The sequence below is a fragment of the Haplochromis burtoni genome, unplaced genomic scaffold (assembly GCF_018398535.1).
Source record: "Haplochromis burtoni strain Fernald_Lab_line unplaced genomic scaffold, NCSU_Asbu1 Contig_125, whole genome shotgun sequence".
NCBI classification, from domain to species: Eukaryota; Metazoa; Chordata; class Actinopteri; order Cichliformes; family Cichlidae; genus Haplochromis; species Haplochromis burtoni.
This window is the reverse complement of record NW_024582486.1, coordinates 1,098,184-1,115,908: the sequence shown is the minus strand read 5'-3', so window position 1 is coordinate 1,115,908 and position 17,725 is coordinate 1,098,184. Positions and strand designations below refer to the sequence as shown.

The 17,725-nt window shown below is 41.2% G+C and overlaps 1 protein-coding gene across 2 annotated transcripts in view; it reads right to left on the bottom strand.

The window, feature by feature from the left end:
* Positions 1-15,242, bottom strand: part of LOC102291133 (protein phosphatase 1, regulatory subunit 16B) — a 91,022-nt gene extending 75,780 nt beyond the window's left edge. The window contains exon 1 of one of the 2 annotated variants that reach the window (XM_042223978.1): positions 15,084-15,242. The gene's annotated coding sequence lies outside the window, so the exon portion shown is untranslated. The other variant, XM_042223980.1, reaches the window with a different exon arrangement.
* Positions 15,243-17,725: the final 2,483 nt, after the last annotated feature.

The following is a 17,725-nucleotide window of genomic DNA, read 5'->3' as shown; positions in this document are numbered from 1 at the left end:
GCACGACACCTCGTGTTTCCAACCTCTTCAGCAGTGTTGTTTCTCTGATTGTTCTCTGCAAGTTAAGTACTGCAGTGTTATCATTAATGATGGAAAGGGATAGCCAAAAACTATTAAATGAAAAAGGTGGCATCATCTGATAATTATAAGACAGTGACACCAGCTTTTTAACTCATCTGACAGCATTTTAAAGAGATTTAAGCTTTACCCCAGAGGCCTCATTATCACACACTACCAATTATTCTGAGCCTTTACCTAGTGTTGAAGAAACACGGCGCAAACGTCTAATGACACAGCACACGGCAATTAAAACAGGAAGCCGTTAGTTTTGACTGTAACACCAAGATTCGACACCTGACCTTTCTGACAAAACACATTCATTAACCGAAACACGACCCCTGGATGTGTCAAACTAAAGTCTATGTGGTCAAACTGACAAAAGGCAGGTCTGCATTTTGACAGAGCCAGGAACACACGCACACAATCACACCTTCAGTGCAGTGTCAGGCACTGTATCGTACAGCAGTTTTCAATTAACCGCGCAAGTACGAATATGATACGTCTATAATGTGCTGTCGTTCTACTTCCCCACAGATGTAGAAATAAAGACCAAGGCTTTTTGGAAATTTTGTTTTTATGGGCTCTGATGCAACGAACCGATCTGTCCGTGTTTTATGTTGTGTTATGTTCTGGGCGCCAGTCTCCACTCGCTCAGTAGCAACAGCAGCAGTTTCCTTTTTTCGCTGAAAACAGAGTAAAAAGGAAACCTTGTTACTCAGCAGCAGAAGAGAGAGCAGAGGAGTAGCAGCTGCTGCTGTACGTAAACAGATAAACAGAAAACCGAACAGGCACTGGTGAGATGCACACACGCGCTCAAACACACGCACACACACACACACACACACACGTGTGGTTGAAGACGCTGATGTCAATGGATATTTGAAGTCAAATACTGAAAACAGGTAGTCTCTCGGTTATAGTGGTGAGCTGCAACACCACAAAGAGACAACTAAAAGCTGAGACAGCTTTGATAAAGTTTTATCTGAGAAATGCATGAATACAAAAACACACAAAAGACATTTTGTATAAGTAGACCTGGGTAATTTCATATTTTTCAACATAAATGTGAATAATTTACTAAAATGTCTCTTGTTTGATGCCCTAATTGGATGAATATTAAAGTCTTTCAGTACAAAACATCAAAAACCCTTAATTTTGATAGTGTTGTTTACTTTTTTTAAAACTGCCGTCAGCAGTTTGATGAGATGCCATTTATATTACATTAAACTAGCAGCTGGTTGCTTAGCCTATCACAGACTCCAAAACAGGTAGTCTAGGTTTGTCTAAAACAGGGGTGTGGGAACTCCAGACCTCAAGGGCCAGCGTCCTGCAGGTTTTAGATGTGTCCTTGATCCAACACAGCCTATTTATAAGGCTAAATTACATCCTCAACATGTCTCGAAGTTCTCCAGAGGCCTGATAATGAATTCATCTTTTGATTCAGGTGTGTTGCCACAGGGTGAGATCTAAAACCTGCAGGACACCAGCCATCGAGGCCTGGAGTTCCCCACCCCTGATCTAAAAGGAACAAAATCTGCCCACAAGCTAGAATGTGCCATATCTTTCCTAGCACACAACAACAACAACAACAACAACAACAAAACAGCAAAATAAAAATAAAAAATAAAAAAAAACCAGTAGCACAAGCCCAGAAATGTCAGCCTTCAATGACAATTTGGTAACAAAAAAGGGAACAACTTCAACAGAGTACTCTTCAAAATATTCAAGAAAAAACATTCCTGTTGAAGGTGGAAAGTAGAAACTTGTTTCAATGGATGTGGCACAAACACACAATCAACAACCAGGATATGATGGCACGCGAGGAGGAGATAACCAGCAGCCGGTGATGAGGGGCCCAACAGTAAACAAATGAGTCAACGGAGCATCGCTGGAGCTCTCACGTCCTGCACTCCATATGATAGAAAGAGCAAACGGTGCCGATGTGGTTAAATGGTACGACTACCTGATTGTGTTAAAAGAAGTAGCGAATAATACTATTTTTAGCTTCTTTTTTTTTCTTTTTTTTTTTAAATACCTAAGGCTGGAGAGGATTTGACATCAAAAGCAATAGACAGCAAATCAACAACATGCCTTACCACCTAAATGCCTGTGTAGTTTCAGATCTGCACCACTAGGTGACTGGATCCTAGTGGCGACTTTAGAGACCTACCAGATATATTTTCATTTATGTGACAATATTGTGCATCCTCCTGATAAGTTACAAGTTATTTTAGTGACTGTTAAACTGAAATGTTAAGCAGTTCTATTGTACTTTTACTTAAAACTTCCAAGGCTATTTTTGCACTTACATATGACTTATACTGTTTAACTACTATTCACTTTAATGCAGCTGCTGGTGGCGCCTCGTGGCAATAGATTAACACTTTGAATTAAGCATTCTGTCATCAGTGACAGTAGCTCATTGGGAAAGACAGATAGAAAATGCCCTTCACTTCCATCACACAATTCATCCTAAAAATCATTACAGTAAAGTTCCTTGAAATATCCCATCATAGAATTTTGAGGGTATTTTTCGCTCCATCTCTCCTACAAGCACCTCTAAAGCCCATTAATTCACACGCCATGCTCGGCTACAAGAACATTTCTTTATTTACATATCATCTAAAACTGGTGATGTAAACTACGAACTATCAAAGTAAGAAAACAAGTCTGCTAATACCATCAGCCATGCTTGCAAACATTCTAATGGTCGGTCTTTTAGATAATTTAACTAAAGTCAATTGTATTCATGTAGTGTCAAATCACAACAGCCATCGCTTCAACCCTACAGTAATATTACAATCAGACGAACCCCTATGAGCAAGCATTTGACGAGAGTGGGAAGAAAAAACTCCCTTTTAACAGGAAGAAACATCTGACTAAAACCAGGCTCTTGGAGAGAGGACTAGAGACACACTTAAAAAGCTTAAAAACTAACATTCAATACAAAATCTAAAATATGGAAAACAAATTGTAGAGAGGTGAAGAAGACAAAGCTCAAATGGTTGTTTTATTTATTTTAGTTTCTGTGGGACTGCTCTGACTGGTTTCCCATGTGATACCTCTCCATCCTTTTTCTTTTTCTCTTCCTTTCTTGCCAATTGTGTCTTCCTTCATCCCTCTCTCCCTCAGCGCCCTCTAAAAGGACGATTTTATTCTGTCTGGATTACTTGTCCTAGTTGGCGCTGGGCGTGCTGCTGGGGAGAGAATTTATTTCCTCTGGTGAAGCCTTGATTTAAAGCACTCAGGTCAACTTGATTCTGGGTCATTGTCTCCCTTGCCGTAATGAACCAGGGCAGAGGTAGAAAGCCCGCTGCATATCGACAAAAGCAAGGAGTTGATGTGCCACAGGATGCCTCAACTGACCGTCTGCACCCAGAAGTAGATTAAAACCTCTCTAGTGCCTGTGGTTTTAATGCTCAAAAGCAATTCGATTTCCCACTTTAAAAAAAAAAGTGACGCAATAAGCTCAAGTCAACTCATAAGCACACCAGTTACATTAGCTTACGTCAACATAAGCTGTTTACTTTATGTTTGTAAGTACCGAGCCAGCAATCTTGCAGTAAATCTGTGTTTCTCTGGCAGAGCTGATCCTGCAGGGACCTACTGACCAACATATTTATGGCTGCATCAAAACACTGCTGGCCCTACAGTCGTGCAGGGTATAAGTCCTGTTAATTTAATTCATGGTCCTGCCTGAAAAAACTAGCTCAACACTGCATCAACAGTCCCACGGTTATAGCATCTTCAATTCTGCATTTCAGCAGCTGGGACGTGCCTCACATCAATTCGCATCATTTTCAAGGAGAACAATAAATAATTTTGCTTTTGCATTTTAAAATGTAATGTACGGACAGTGTACAGTCTCAGTGCAACAGAGTTCCAACCCCTTGTAGCATGTAGATTTGATAGATTTTTAGAACATTATACATATTTAAAAACTAAATAATTGTTTCCTTAAACTTCTTTTACATTGGTTGCTTCTTTGTAGTCTAATGGGGTTTTTTCTTGGTTTGAGTGAAGGGAGAAGATGCTCTTTATTCATCCCAACATTTAAAGAAGTTTAAAAAGGACAAGACACGTTACACTCCATACTGCCTGTGAAGGTTTGACAGCCTTCTCTAAGGAAGCACGCAGATGTCACCAGTCATTGTTCAGACAGGCATCCAAATAGTGCACCTAAACTTCAAAAAGCAACAACTTAAATGTACAACAAAATCTGCATGGGCATGAAGTCTCTCGAAACTTCAGCCAGCTGAGTTGTACCATTCGTTTTCTTTCCTTTTTGTGATGTGAATAAAAAGTGGAAGGAAAGAAGAGCTAGAAAAACACTTTGTTTGCTCTTCACGGGTTTCTTGTGGTTGGTATCGAGAATGAGTTTTCTCACTTCTAACTCATTTGTTTTCCTCTCTAAATTGTGTATTTACCCAAAATAGAAGATGGGCAATGATGTAAATAAACACGTAAACTAAAAGCAGGTGTACTACGAACACATGAAAACAATAACCAACGCAAAGTTATGCTGAAGTATAAGAGTTGTGCAAAAATGCTGACGTGTTTAACCAATGAGCCAAATTGCACAATGTGCGATGTGTTGTTTGTTTGTTTTTTAGTCATAAATCCAGCCCTTCTTGTTTACTTCACAATATAAAGCAAGCTTGATACATGTTGGGGAAAGATGGAGTCAAACCTTTTGTTCATTTGAAGTATTCATACATACAAAAAAATGAGTTTAGTTTTGGTTTATGCACAATCTTCTGCCGTGCACAGCAGCTATACTGGTTTACATTTGAGGTTTGACTGCCACTCAGAGACATGCTTCCAGGATCTGTCCGTCTTCCTGACTTCTGATCACTTCACTGGGAAACACATACAATCTGACTAAAGTGGATCTGACTATTCTAGGTGTCCAGTGTGTCAGCATAGCACATATTTAGCAAGAAGACCATTTTTAAAACTTTTTGAAGGAGGGACGCCACAAAATTCCTCCATGCAGGAGAAATCCCACATTTCCAGAATCCATCTTGGCCCACTTTAATCTGGTAGTATGTGCTTTAGTTTGTTATCTGCTTTACTTAGAGGCAGGGGTTCATCAGAACACAGGGTTGAAGGTTGGGGGTATATTAAGATTAGCAGCAATCTTCCTCCATGGCTTTAATGAGGACAAAAGCAGTGACGGTTCCAGTCATAGGATAGAGAAGGGCAGATTTTATGTACACAGACACAAACTTCTGTTCACCTTGGACTGATATCATTTTGAAGCCTTTGGTCTATGAAATTAGTACTAAAAAAAAAAGCTAATTTGTTTGATTTACCATAAAGCACAGAACTATTTAAAACACAGGGGGAAAAACTCCACATTCAAGAGGCTGCATACAAAAACAGTTTGATATATTTTTGGCTTGAAAATACCATTAATCAATTATCAAAAATCATCCTGAGTCTTCTGCTAATCAACACAAATTGAAGACACTAATCAATAAATGGAGCGAGCCTTTCATGTCTAAATGCATTTCCTTCCTCACAAAATATTTGTAAAGCCAGTTTTGAAAATTGTCCTGTACTCATTACATCCAAAGTGCACAAGCTTGGGGTCTTTTACTGGGTCGGCCATTGAAGGTCCATTTGCATCAGCAGTCAATTAGTGCAATAGCATGAATTTCCATTGCCTCATTCACAAGAGACAAACAGAGAACATAAATGTCAGGAGGGCTACGAGACATATGGCAAAAATATCTTAATATATTTAACACAGCTGTCATTTCTATATACACTGGGGGACCTACAGCAGGTGTGAACTATCGGTTTTTGCAGCTAATTTAACAGATTTTTTGCAAGTTCCCTGCGTATAAGAGGCTTAAGTCCTCTGATCTAGTGTGAGTCATCTGTATTCCTGTCTTATAGTCCATTAAGCAAACTTTGAAGGAGTATAACTCACCTTCTCTCACCGGCGGGCACTTTGCAGTAAAGATTCATGTCCCTGCCACGTCCAAAAAAACACTTTAATTATTCTCCTTACTCTGCTTTGTTGTTATGTGCATCTGTAGGCTGCATTTGCTTGTCATCTTCGTTAATGCGTGACGGCCCTTTTCATTCTTTGAGACGCTCCTTTAGTACAAATGTACAGCTTTTATTTCACCTGCCCACACGAGCCCATTGCTTTCTGTTACATCAGTATAAAAGCATGCAGGTTTAGAGCTTTAAAAAAAAAAAAAAAAAAAAAAGAGCGCGAGAGACCCACAGCATACACCTTTTTAACTTTCCTTTAGAAAACATCACACTGCTCCTCTTTCCCTCAAGTTCTGAGTTGGGCGTGTATCTGAAACGGGTGCTTTCTGTAGGACCACATTTTTCTAGTGTGGGGGCGTCTCACAAAAGGCCTGACGCCAAAGCAAAGGAAAGCTTGACCTGCACACGACAGCAGCTCATGTTTAGCGCCCGCTGTCCGCTCCGGATCCTGGGTGGAGTTACTCGTCAATCCGCTGCACACTAACACGAGCAATTTGTGTTTATTTTAGAAGCATCTTTTTGTTTATTTATATAAGGGTTTGACCACGACACGCCCTGGCCTCGAGGGTCTATAACCCACCCTGCTGCAGTCAGTGTGCTCTATCTCCAGGCAGATTCAGGAAATATCTTCTGCTCTTTAGGTTTTTGTCCCTGCTAGATTTTCCCTCCTATTCTTTCTTTCCTCTCTGCCTTACATTCGAGTCATTTCACTGCTTAATAACGGTTTGAGTCCCCGGCTAAAACCCAGCCAGAGTAAACAAGGGTTAGAGTCAGCCAGCCTGCAGTAAGTGTCACTTCTAATCCACTACTAAACCAAGATGAGTACGCAGTGAGCCTGCACCGTGCCAGTAACCGCGGGCAGAGCGAGAGTCAGAGATTACGTGCCGATTTCTCATTTTACTTTTCTACAAAGCAAATATTCGTCTGTATTTGTTAGATTCAGAAAAGCAGAAAAAGAGAAGAGCGCCACAATCTGTTCTTCCTACTGGGCAATTTGATGCTCCTCCGTGAGTAAAAGGTGAATGAGCATATGCGTCATTTGGGGGTTTCTTAAAGGATAATTCCACTTTATTTCCACCCGGTGTACTTCCTGTTCATGTGGATGTTTCAGCCTAATGGTTCACGCCAACTTTGCCCCCCTACTCTGGAGATTTGCAGAAATGTGAAGGCAAATAGCACATCTGACCAACAAAATGTAACATTGATAACAATATTATTATTTATGGCAATAACAATATGGCTTTTGATAAATAGAAAAATACCAACATATGAATATTAAATGTGTTTCTTAGAGGTAGGGGCTAAGGTTGTATTTGGTGAGAGAACAGAGATATAGTGGAAGGGGTTCTTGCTTCTGACCTGTTATGGCCACTCTTTGTGTTACAGGTACACTCTGATACTTTGATTACTTTAAAAAAGAAAAATAATAATGGAAAAAGACTATAAAGTGAAGTTAAAGTCAAGTAAAGTAAAATTAAATTTAGTTGCTAGAGCAGCAACAGGAAATCACAGCAGCTGAGTCAAAAAAACAGAAAATATCTCACAGGAACAAATGAAAATGGTCCTTAAAGTAAAAAAAGACTCTTATATAAGGAATATTTCAGAAGCAGAACCTCTGCAGTGTCTGCTCTGTAGTAATCGTGGTAAAGAGAAACTTGAGCACACAAGGGAGGCTTCCAATGTACTGGGCAGTTCACTCCCACAGTGATCATCTCGATGAGCTGTTAATCATGGCCAGATGAATACGCAAATACAAGCGGAAGAAGTACACTTCCCTCGACCGGTGTCTGGGCTCATCGTTAGAGACAGGGTGAGGAGTTTGGTCATTCAGGAGAGCAGAGCTAGTCCTAAATGCTGAAAGGAGCCACTGAGTGGGTTCAGGCATTTCAATAACATGTCCCCTGGATGCCTCCTAGGTGAAGTGTTTCCCACAATTACTACCAAGAGGAGACCCCAAGGTAGAGCCAGGACACGCTAGAGAGATTAAATCTCTCTGTCGGCTGGCTTGGAAACACCTTGGTATTCCCCAAAAGACCCAGAGGATGTGGCTGGAGGAGAGGAAGGCCTGGGCATCTCTGCTTAGATCACTGCCCCAAATACCAACCAACCAACCAATACTAAGGGTTGGTATATACTTCAGTTGCTTATATTCATAACACAAGACAAAAGGAAAGATAGAAATTGTTATTACATTATGATAAATAAGAAAGGTAAAAACCTTTATGAAAGAGTAAATGATACCACAGACTGGAACAAAAGCAAATAAGTAGGAAGGCAGATCATCAGAAGCAATTCAGCTGAACAACCAGACAGAGTTTTTGGGGTTTTTTTAGAAAAAACAATTATAACACTAGCAGTCTAAATTTGTCACGTTAATGTTAGAAAATGTTGTGTTTTCTTAATCACACTCACTTGTCTGTATGGAATTATTGCAATTGGTTTTTACTTGTGTTGTATTTGTTTTAATCTCAATGAAACTTTTTACCTGTATAAATAAAGGATGCACAGCCCCACATAATTATGGAATAAGCATGCCACTCTTTACATTAAAGTAGATGAGAATGAATGAAGAATTGTAATAAAATCAACGTTTGCAACATCAAAAAAATCATTTTAAAAGAAACACAAATCAAAGACACTTTGAGACAACTTCAAGATAAGGCAGGAAAACATAAAAACATCCTTAGAGGAGGTAATTAGATAGCTGGAGGACTACAGCCCTGCAGCGACTGTGAACCACAGCAGAAGAGAAATGACCACATCCCTGTAACTGTGGTACCGCTCTACTCCCTGTCCTTTCTGTAGATTAATGCTGGAAGTGTTGTGTATCAGCAAGGACATGTAGATCATCATCATGTCTAGACACTGATGCACTTTTAAAACATTTGGTCTCTTGTGAGGTTTACTAAAAGGAAGCTTTCAGATAAACTTGTGCTCACTCATCAATTTTTAAAGAGATACAGATGCAAACATTTTGAAGAGATCCTACAGTTAAGGAATCATAGCTACAGATCAGTTAGCACTATTTTTAAGCTCACAGAACACCAACAGGCCAAAAAAATAAAAAAGGAAAAAGAAAAAGGGGACAAACTTGGAGATGCATCTACGGTCATGCAAGCTCAATGCAGAAGAAACCACGCAAGACTTCAAACCACAACTCACTCACACACACACACACACACACACACACACAATTACTGTGCAACTGCAGCCTTGGCACGACCAGGCACGACCAAGCACCAGAGCATGCGGTCAATTTTAGACCAATGGGTGCAGGGCACAGACAGAGAAGCAAGACAGAGCGAAGCAGACATTAAAGGGACCATCTCCAACAATGCAGGGAGAATTCATAAAAACAAGCCATCCACACACAGGGATGCACACACACACACACACGCACACACACACACACACACACACAGACCCAAGGATGGTTTCAACAACACTTTCAATGTTGGCTGAATTTTCCCTTTGAAGTGCAACAGCTGTGGTCGTCTAATCTAAGAGCCATTTTGCTCATCAGGAGAGCAGAATAAAAGCACGACACTCTGTGAACAGCGACTATTTTGCAGCCTTCACCTGAGAGTCTTTTTACTACTGCCTGGTATCTGTAGGTTATAGATACAATACCGTCAATAGGAGTACAAAACAATCCAAGAATTTCATGTGTATACAAAGAGGCATATGTTGAACTCAAAGAAAACCAGAGAGGCTCAGTGTGCTTCACACAACAATGTGAGGAAAAAACCTTTACAATCCCCCCTCAGTCAAATGCCTTCCTGAGCACAGTGCAAGCCTCAAACTCTATGAGCTCACTTCCTGTTCACTAGCTTGCTTGACTGACTACTCTGGCAGGTCTGTCTCTGCAGAAAAAAAGCACATAGAGAAATAGGCTGAAAGGTGTATATTTATAGCAGGGGGTTATTTAAAAAAAAAAAAAGCCAAAACCCTAAATCCTTACAGACACTCTATAAGCATGAAAACCTATAAAGATGTGTTGTTTTTGCTTTAACGGCAACAGCAGAAAAGTCGAAATAGAACCTTTAGCTCTGCTATAAGAACATCAATGACGAGTGTTAAGGGCATCTACCTCTTCAAAGTCATGCAGGTCCCCCTCCATGATATTCAGAAAATACAGCAGGGGAGCGAGACCAACAAGTGTAGGAGATGAGGCCCTGTGGTTAGTGTGTGACAGAGGGAGGGTCAGGGGATACAATGTAGCCTGGGCAGAGACGTAGAGCTGCTAGTCAGAGCTAACCAGCCATGAGAAGCTGTCAGACTCGCTGTGAGGGGACTCTGGTTGAGCTTTGACAGTCACTAGAAACACAATTATGGCCCTTTCAAAAGCTCACTATGCGGGAGCAGCACTGTCCCGAAAGCCATTTTGCCGGCCTTTGGACTTTCAGTAGTGGATATTTGAAGCTTCGTGCAAGTGCCGGGGACTCAAAATCACCTTACACAACAAAACAAGTTAACGACCGTGGCTGCAGACGTACAATGTTAACTGAGAGAGAAACTTTGACACCAAAGAATGTGTCATACTTTCTCTTCCATTCAGCTGTGCACTCTGTCAGAGGTAAAAGCTCGCTGTTCGCTCACTTGCTGGAAAGAGCAGAGTCAGAGGGAGAGCTGTACCTGCGCCGGGAGAGCAAGACCTCGTTGAGGAAAAAAAAAAAAAAAAGGTAATGTCAGTACAAAGGAGTACAAGTTTCTCTGAAGCTTTTTCTGAGAGAGAGAGCGAGAGAAGAAGAAAAAAAAAGTTGCTAAATGCAGAGAGAAGGTGGCGGTACAACTGCCATTTGAGTTCTCAGTAAAGATGGAAAAGTGGTGTATAAATACAAATCCATTTACACCGCTGTCCCCATGCTGGGACATTAAGCGGTGTGCAACTGTCTTATTGATCAGCAGCTTAGAGGCACATCGCAGCTCTCTGCACCTGAACTGTCGACTTTATCGTTTCCAAAATGGAATGAAAAAGCAGGTTCAATTCAGGTGGCATCTTTAAAAAAAAAAACAATCACATTGGAGTTGCTGGTTTTTAAGTGGACAGTGACCATTTGCAGATTAAATGCTCCTCAGCTAAACCCCCACCCACCGAGCAGACTGATTAGGGCTGCGTGGTGCTAAAGAAGCTAACGCGCATCTCTGCAAAGCACTGATGTTTGTGGTTTTATCCTCTCAGTGAGGGGTCACATGGGGGGCTGGGGGGGTTAAGATATCCTAGCATCAGTCAGCAGGGGATCCGCCATTACTCCCACTGATCACTTAAGTATTTACTCAGCTGAAGCCCACCACTTCACAGACGGTCCAGAGGAGAGTATAAATTAGATGAATACATGCAGAAACGCCACACAAGTGAAAATGTGTGATGATGAAAGACAGATGAAGGATTAAATCATACTGAACACAATTAGCAATCATGCAGTTTTTTTTAAAGCCAACCTGTTTGAATGATTGCCTGTTTTCTTAGATTGGAAAATAAGAATCTGAATTCTGGCCTGTTGGTTGGACAAAACCAAACATTTTACTACATTATGTCAGAATTTGGAAAATTGTGACGGGCATTTTTTATTCTTGCATGATCAATCAAAATAGGTCATGTGTAAGCTCAAAGCAGATAATAAACCGAGGTCTCACTATGAACGCGGGACCTTCTGCTTCACATCTTACTCTGCTCTTCTGACCAGTGAGCATAGTGTTTGCATTGGTATATTTTGGCTTGTTGGATTTTCCCTGCCTTACAAGAAACCATAGCAAAGTTTACAAAATCACCTACAGATTTAGAGCAGAGCAAACAAATTAGAGGTCTGAAAGTGCACTTAAAGCAAATTTACCTGACCAGCATTCCTTCCCTGGTGATTTATACCCAACCGCAAAATAAAAGCATTCACACTCAAGCCCACTTTCAAGTCAACCTGAAGACAGCAACAAAAATCAACAAATCTACACCTTAGGAGACGGCTGTGGACTTTGAGGACCTCTAAGTAGGCTTGATAGCTGCCCTGCGATTTGCCTGTCTTAGTATTAAGACCACAGATTAGCAGTCAGTGCCTGCTCCTAGCTGTAATCAGAGCGCTGATCTACTATAATCGCTTATCCATAGTAAGAAAGCGCACTGGTTTGGGGTGCAGCTCAGATAAGACCTGTTCAGCACCAAGCGGCTGAGAAACAGATTTCCAATTTATACAAAGAAACAAGTTTTATTTCACGCTTCTGCTGACCCGCTTTGATGCCCCGTTTCACTGCAGGCCCTATTTAAGTATCAAGCGAGGCCAGTGTTTCAGCGTCCCTCCAGGGCTGTTTCTGTTTCAATATTTTATGAGCAACAGTCAAATCACCGTGTTGGAATAATTAAACATCAGTTAGGGCACAAAGCTGCAGAGAATATATGGAGGCAGCTCTTCAGTGAGGAGGGAGTAGTGAAGCATAGCAATGGGGCTCCTTAGAGATCAGAGACGACTCACTCAGACACTCACAGGAATATAATTTTGCCATTACTCTGTATAACTGCTGTTGGTAATGTGGACGAGTGCCATGTTAATGTGCCTGTGTGGGTTTGTGTGTGAGCTAAACAATAACGGCAGGCAGACGTCGCAATATTACGCTTGAATGTGGCATCTGTTACCGCGCATAACTTCAGAGAGAGAAATTCATTATCAGCACAGTTTCGATTTCGATCTAATCCAACATAGAGGCAGTTTGCAGTTACAGTACATTTACAAGGCTTCAACATTTCTGGGGATTTCACTGTATTTTTCAGTTTATTTTTATCCCTAATAGTTGTCAGTTGCTTGTTTTTCACAGCTAAAGTTGAACTTTTACACTAAAATCAGTTCACAGCCACATCTTACATGTTTCAAAGATATAGACTTTACATCTTAGCGCTTCGCTTAAAGTTCAACCAGTTTAACCTTTGACCTTGTTAATGTGTGACCTATTAATCAGCAGCTGATGGGATGACAGTCGCTGTTACCTGAAATAACAACAGCTGGGGGTTGAGTTTATCTGTTCGATTGATTATCGGCATTATTACTCAAAACAGTATGGCCAAATTTGCATTAAAGGCACAGCTTGCCCCCAATTTAGAAGTGATAAACTTTTGGAGTCGCCTCATATATTCACAAATACAAACTTTTTTCTTCATGAAAATTTTGCAAACTAATCTGGATCCAGATATCCTTTCGAATCCAGCAACAAAACTTTGCAGAGGAATGCCGTCTAACTGCTCTTTATTTCTGATCCCTCCTGGGGCCTCCCTGCTACCTGTCACACAAGGGTTGCACCCTCAAGTTTATTATATTTCTATCTGCATCGCAGAGTGAGCTCAGCTGGTACAGTTGACCTCTGGTAGTCAGTGGTTATCTAGTTAAGCACCAACTTGCACAGTATATTTAGCAGCAGCACAATCCAGACTCCTGTTTGTGATGCACACCTGCAGGAGTCCAAGATTTGGGTGTTGATGTTTCACGTGTACAGACACGCTTCGTCGCTCTTGTGTTGTCACATGCATGTACAGCAGACATGCACGCAGTACAGCAGAGTGAACCGTCACTCCCCAACATGAGCCAACAGCCAGTGCAGATGCTGAGAGGAACAGCAGGCGGAAAGTGTTCAGGATGTCTCCACACATCAAAGATTTAAAGGTAACACAGCCAGGCAAGAAGCCCACCTGTCTTAGCAACGGGTACACCTGGCACAAAACGAGATGAACGCTGATGATGATGTTTGGTGCACATCTCTGGAAGCAGCACATTAGGACACTACTGATGTCATCACAGCACTGGGAGGGTCAAACAGATGTTTAATGTGGCCTGATGTGCATTGTAGCCAGCACAGAACGGGTTGTGGTCATGAAATAAAAATAGCAGCCATTTTCAAACGTTTTAGTCACTTATGTTAGAAAAAAAAAAAGCCAACATATTTGCCAGTTAAAGCTGCTTACATGAGAATTTCAAGCTCTTTTCTGTTTGAGGTCATTGTGAAGTGAATCTCTTTAGACTGTTGGACTGTTGGATGAATTTAGGGATTTGGGGGTGTGGGTGGGTGTATTATGACATGATAAAGGCAGTATTTAGGGGAGTATAAGCTAATGTTTATACCCTGGTTGAATATATTTGACCAAATCCTTTAATGGATAAAGTGATTATTAAACAAATCAGCAATGAAAAGTACTGTTAGTGATTTTAAGTCGCCATATTTTGAGACTTTGAGCCAGGAATGTTGGCTGATTTTGGCATTTGCTGGTTATTCTGCAGGATTTTGCACTGCTGATGGACAAAAAGGGGCAGTTTGCACATTTAATATAACATTTAGGGTCATTTTTAAGTACATCTTTATTATACTCATACATATAAGGGTTACATATTAGACTAATCATTTCAAATCACATAAAGGGGAGGAATAAGTGAGCATGCTACAGTAACAATAAAGCGGAAACTGTATGAGTGCACATACGAAAATGTCCTATATAAAAGTTAAGACGAAGACTCTGCTCGTCGGCACGTAAAGCCTGAATATCGGTCCGTTCAGCCTGGATTGTGGGAGTCTCAAACTCACAAAGTAAATACAAAATAAACATCTGCAGCTTCGCCCGCTGCAAACAGTCCCGGTGTCCCAGCAGCAGCCAGCCAGCACTCCCGGACTAAAGGAGGGGGAAGACCCATGTGTGTCACCGCAGCGCTGTTATACCAACATCCATGAAGAGATGTTAAAGCCGCTCAACCCGTGTTGTTGTGTTTACTGGCGCCAGCAGCGGAAACGACGCTTTTCACCGGTTTAATTACAGCTCAGTAAGGCGTCTGGTGACCCGCTAAAGGCGGTAAAGTGCGCTAGCTCGGAGTGCTCCAACAGTAGCCGGACATGCCTCTCCTCCTGCCTGTCTACTGCCCCCTTTTCCTCCACGGGGGAAAAAAAATTCCCTTCTTCCATCTTCTGGTTTAGTCTCAAGCGGTCCACGGCAAACACACCCGAAATTAGAAAGAGAGCTGGCAACATGTGTGGATGTTTGCACTCACCTCAGTCCGGGGTGTTCACACTGAGCAGAGGGTCCACTGTGGTATCCAGGAGGTTTAAAGTTGTCCCGTTAGTAAAGAGACAGCAGCTGGTGTGAGGAGCTCAGAGTGTGTGTGTCTCTGTTTGTGTGTGTGTGAGTCTGCAGAGTCCCTCTCTCTCTCTCTGTGCTTCAACACCAAGTCACTCCTTGAGGGCGGCGCTAAGAAGGAGGCGGAGACTGATGGAGCCACGGTGGATGGCAGTGGTGCACGGAGTGGTGGCCCGCGGAGGCACCCTTTCACATACATTACGGGTTTTCTCCATTGCTTTGGTGCAATGTGTGAATGTGTGTGTGAATGGGTGGATGACTGGATATGTAAAGCGCTTTGGGGTCCTTAGGGACTAGTAAGGCGCTGTATAAATACAGGCCATTTACCATTTTTACCATTGCTTTGGTGCAAATGTCACTGCAGGACCAGTTAAAGGGTTTTTCACATGTGTGCAACTATGCAAGGGCAGTCAATCAGGGGCGTTTTCAGGATTTTCTAAATGGGGTGGCACAGGAGGGGACCATGAAGACAGCGGAAAGGGGGGGGGGGAAGGGCGCATGAAACCAAAATTTGATAAGTGTAGATAACTGCTGTTAAAACCACAAATTCTCAAGATCTTCCACAGCCCAGCGTCCTATAGCAGATTTATTATGTGAAAAGTGGAGCTGTAAAAGAATTTAAACATAACCTTGTGATGAACAGTTTTATAAATAATAGATTTGTTTACTTCTTTAAAGGTTATAATCCTATTTAAATAGCTTAATAGTTCACAGATTGTATATTCAAATATATTTAAAGTACATAAAGTAAATGTATACATGTGAAAGTCAACTTTAGGATCCTATACATCAGCGGTCACCAACCTTTTTTGCGCCTTTGTCGGTCCGACAATATTTTCACGGACTGGCCTTTAAGGTGTCGCGGATAAATATAACAAAATAAGACCAGTACCGGTACCAAAAAAAGAAGATTTATTCATAAGACACGGGAAAAGACCCAGGGAAACCGAGTTAACGATAAAAACAATTTTAAAAAATAACGCTAAAAACAAATAAAAACCCTGAAAAACACAAATTTCACACCCGAGCCTCAACTCTCACAACCCGGTACCAAACGACTCGGGGGTTGGGGACCGCTGCTATACACGATATTAGTAAGTTATAATTATTGAATTGCTGAGATATATATATGTTTGTAATGTTCATGACCTTAAATATTTGCAGTATTTGTAGACCTTAAATATTTGGATCAAGTTTCTAAGTAACTTGGTCCATAATAATGCAATCCAGAAATAATAAGTAACTAAAGCTTTAAAAATAAATAGTATAGAGTACAAAGTGAAGTAATTGTATTCAGAACACAGTGGAGAAAAATCAGATAGCAGTGTAGTACTACTTCAAGTACTTGATTGAATGTACTCAGCTACATTCCTACTCATCCAATCAGTGCTTTCATCCAATGGTGTTGTTGGGCATTGTAAGATTAACGGTACTCTAGTGCAACAGTTTTGGTGGGGAGGCACGAGGAGGGGACCAATCATATTTCTAAGGGGAAGTGATACCACCCCTTGTCCCTTCCTAGACACACCCCTGCAGTTAATCAATCCAAATCTGTGATCAGTAAATAAAAACTAAGACCATTATTTCAAGATTTAGACACCAAATGGTTTTATAGTTTTATGAAAAACATTACTTGCTTTGGAAAGAGTACTGCAAAAATGTGGGACTAATGTAGAATAAAAAGGGTTCAGATGCAAAAATGAAATGTGAAGGATTTTTTTTAAAACTGCTGAAAGTGAGAAAAGCAGAATGATCATGATGAAACTATATATATATAGATAGATAGATAGATAGATAGATAGATAGATAGATAGATAGATAGATAGATAGATAGATAGATAGATAGATAGATAGATAGATAGATAGATAGATCACTCTTTTCCAGGCAAATGTAGAGTGCACAGTAGGTGTATAGCACGTTAATGCAAATATCTAACCAGCCAATCAAATTTCAGGAACCCAGTGCATCTAGGCATGTAGACATGGTCAAGATGACCTACTGAATGGACTCAAAGGCAGAGCTCACAAAGGCAGACTGAAGTTTTTATTTACAGGTAGATCAGTATAGTGAAAATGCACAGAGTGGTGTGGGGGATATCCAGGAAGGGGAAGGCTCCAAGGGGACTCAGGGGTGTCCACACAGGAGGGAGTCCAACTTGCAAACCAAGCCAGCAGCCATTCCACACAATCCAGATCAATGTTCCAGTGATGATTGGCCGTCTACCCACGCCTTAAGTAGGAGCCCCTAATTGCTCATCTTCCACATGTGGGGAACCAGCCACAGGTGAGTTGGGTGGAAACTCAACAGGAGCCCTGTCTATGGACAATCTTGAACACAAAGCACAGAGAGAGACACACACACACACAGAGAAACAGAGAATGCACTGGGGTGCCCGGGTCCTGACATGTTGAATTATGTCATGTTTTAGATTTGTTTGATCGCCCTATCCTAGTGATGAATTATATTTTCTTTAATTACCTGTTTTTCCTTTTTCTCCCTTTTGTCTTTTTGTCACGCCAGAATTTCTATACCTTATTTATTGTTTCACTTTGATC